The sequence below is a fragment of the Pteropus alecto genome, unplaced genomic scaffold (genome assembly GCF_000325575.1).
Source record: "Pteropus alecto unplaced genomic scaffold, ASM32557v1 scaffold95, whole genome shotgun sequence".
NCBI classification, from domain to species: Eukaryota; Metazoa; Chordata; class Mammalia; order Chiroptera; family Pteropodidae; genus Pteropus; species Pteropus alecto.
Window position 1 is genome coordinate 7947706 of NW_006441071.1, and position 3615 is coordinate 7951320.

Consider the following 3615-nt stretch of genomic DNA (forward strand, 5'->3'; position numbering starts at 1 on the left):
ATTATGCCAAGATTAAAGTGCAAGAAATAAGTAGAGCCTTTCTTCCCCTGACCATAAAAATATGCAAATTGTTAATGTGCACTTGATGATTTTTTACCAAAAATTTATCATTTTTACGTCAAGAGATATGCTAGAAGAAGGAATTAATTCCTCTGCAAGAATGTCAAATGCAGTTTAATAGAGGAGACTTCTATTTAGGAGGGAAGTAAAGACTTTTATGTCTATGGCCATGCTATCCTGAACAAGTCCTATCCTGTCTGATCTCAGAAGCTAAGCAGGATCAGACCTGGTTAGTACTTGGATGGGAGACCACCTAGGAAGACCAGATACTGTAGGCATAAAAAATAAACCTTAAAAAATAAGGGATTGTAAACTGATGAAGTCCTTGCAATCTGTGAGGTCAAACAAGGGTTGTCTCATCTAAAAAAAAAAAAAGAAGAAGAATTTTAAGAAGATATTGCAAGATTCTAGCTTTTAATAAATAGCCTTCATGTATTAGTGATTATGCGAATCTCATAACATTTTCCCCTACCATTATTCAGTGAAAACTAAATTTGATTAACGCAAAAAAGTGACCAAGATATCTGTGCGGAACTAAATTACAATTAAATTATATTCGAACAGTTTATCAAGAAGAATGAGAACCTGAACCAGACATGAAATGGCCAGGAGTGGATTTGCTTTGTTACTTTATCCATAACCACATCAAAGGGCAGGTTAAATCAATTTTGAACATTGAGACACCGTGGGCAATTTTAGACTGCCTGATAAAAATACTTTTCTCAGTAACATCTTCCCATTTAATAATTCTCCCATACAAAGAAGCGTTTTATTACAGTTAACCTAATATTACTATGCTGCAGAGGAATATTATTGACCCCTTTCTTAATCTCCAATGGAGAAACTGACAGATGGCTCTCTTTCTTTAAAATATAATTATTTTAACATGTGGTAACTATTATCCAATATCCCTTCAACCACCTTTGATTCAGTCTCAGTAATCCAAGTTAGTCCAACCTATCCTCAGAGGCCAAATTTTCCAGAAATTAATTATCTTTGTGGCTCTTAACTAAGCATACTTCAATTCAACCACATCTACATTTTGCTGTTGAGCTCAGAATTGAAGATATTATTCTAATAAGGGTTTAACCAGTGTTGAGTATAATGAGGGGATCTTTTTTCAATTATAGTACTTCCCAGTACAATGAGTGCTTGTAGTGTACATTGTTTTCATTCACATTGTAGTGTTTCTAATTAATAATTGATGTGATATTATATGATCTCTAGATCTTTTTCTATTCTAATTATAGATAACTTTAATGTATCAATAACTGAGATTTCACAATCTTAGAAGTATTACTTTTATGTGCTTATTTTTTTCTTGAACTTATTTTTTCTTTAAAATTTATAACATGTATTTTATCCTTTAAAATTTATAATTCCTATCTTAGTATTAGTGATGCATAAGGCATATAATCACTTAAAGAATAGAAAATAAAATCCTAATTTCTATTCCAGATTCTGACATTAATTAAGCATGGATTTTGTAAAAGATCATTTTCACAGTAACTTTTTTACCCAGTATCCTTTCCATTAAATAAGAATGTTGGAAGAAGGGACATCTAAGATTTCTGCATCTCTAAAACTCTATAATTTACAAAAAAAAATTTCTCATATCTGGGATAAATATTAAATGAATATTGAGCATGTTTTCTATGCATCTTATACTGTTCTAGACCCTGAAATAAAGCAATCAACAAAACATACAAAAAATACATTCTTCACATTCTATTTGGGGATATAAATGATAAACAATATAATAGCACTATTAGTACTAAGAAGAAAAAAGTAAAGAAGAGAATTAGGAAATAGTGAAGGAGTAGTTTTTTACAGAGTGAGCAGGGGAAGTTACACTTAGATAATGATATGAGAGCAACAACCTAAAGAAAGCAGTAAAACTGTTATCAAAGGGAATAACACTCCAGGCAGAATGCATAACAAGTATGAAAGACTTGAGGTAGGAGTGTGACTGGCATATTTAAAGAGCTGCAAAGAGGTGGTTGTGTCTGGAGCACAGTGATCGAAAGGAAGGATATTAAGAAATGATATCTGTTAGTGTCTAGTAGAGCATTGTAAAGACCTAGCTTTTACTTTAAGTCAGATTGGGACCACTGGAATGTTTTGACTGACAAGATCTAATGGTATCACTGTGATGCTCTATTAAAATAGGCCAATGTGGTGCAAGAGCAGTGGTCAGGTAGGAGGCTGTGACAGTAATTCAAATGAGAGATTATGGTAGGAGGCTGTTGCATGATAACTTGGACCAGATTAATAGAATTAGAGGTGTAAGAAGTGATTTACTTCTAAATAAACATATCTCAAAGTTACAGAAGACAGAATGTGTTGATGGTCAGATGCAGGATGTAGGAAAATGTGTACAGAATGATTATACAGTGACATGAACATATCGGTGTGGACATTCTTTTGTAAAACACTTCATATACATGAAAGATTTACATTTCCTAATAGTTTTTAAAGCTTTCATCTCATACATTACTAAAGGAAACAAAAATTTTAACATTAAACTGTGAAAGCAACATTTTCTCTGTAATTAGGTAAAATATATTATTTACTTGGAATAATTTGATTCAAATAAACTCACCTTTGTTTCTTGCTTTTAGGTGGTATATATCTATCTCTGTCTCTGTATCTACATCTAAATATCTGTATCTATCTGTATCTAACTAGGTAGAAATAAATTTAAATTCAAAACATAGTCTTGCATAACTAATAGACTGCTGAAATTAGAATTTGATTATCATCATTCTTCTCTTCAATCATCAGTGCAAAACTTTCTCCCACTCAGAGTTTCTACCTCTAAAACAAGCCTTTGTCCTCCTTTTACTGATAAGGATGCAAAACTAATCAATGGGTACGAGTTCCCTAGAGGAAAGTCGATGTTAAAACTCTTAGTTATTACTATATTGAATTTTTCTTGTCAGTTATTAGATTATTTGAAGGAATCTTCTCAGTATCTTCAGATAATTTTATTCATAGATTAAATAGTCCACCCTCTCTGGGAAAGTACTTTCAAATATTACTTGCTTTAAAAAATATGGTATATAGTTCCCATCACTAAGAAAGAAAATATGAGGCTAATATTGCTATCAATACTTTTAGACACAGGAAATTTAAGCAGCAGCTTTTCAAAAGAGATGATAAAAACTGGCCTACAGTAGTAATCATAGCACTTAAGGTTTGTTCAATTTTTTATTATTGCTTTTACTTTACACCCGCTGTGTTCATACTGTGCAGCTCTGAGAATGCATTAGCTGCAAGCACTAGTACTTCTAACGGTTCAGTTAACAACATATTCCAGTTACCAGGTGTCATCAGGGCTCAGCAGACAGTGTTAACAAAACACAGTTATTGAGAAAAGCTAGAAGATGTGCAAGAAATTTCAAGTCGATATTTTTTTGTGTGAATTCACAGATATCCTTTTATAGGTATTCTCATTAGAATCCTGGCCTTCTACTTGAGAGCTTGGCCAGAGTGCAGAGATTTTCTTTTGTATTATTGTTATTGTAAAAGTCTGCTTTTATAATAAATGATTTT

The 3615-nt window shown here is 32.2% G+C and overlaps 1 pseudogene; it reads left to right on the plus strand.

The window, feature by feature from the left end:
• The first annotated feature begins 219 nt into the window (after positions 1 to 219).
• Positions 220 to 338, plus strand: LOC112485141 (annotated as a pseudogene).
• Positions 339 to 3615: the final 3277 nt, after the last annotated feature.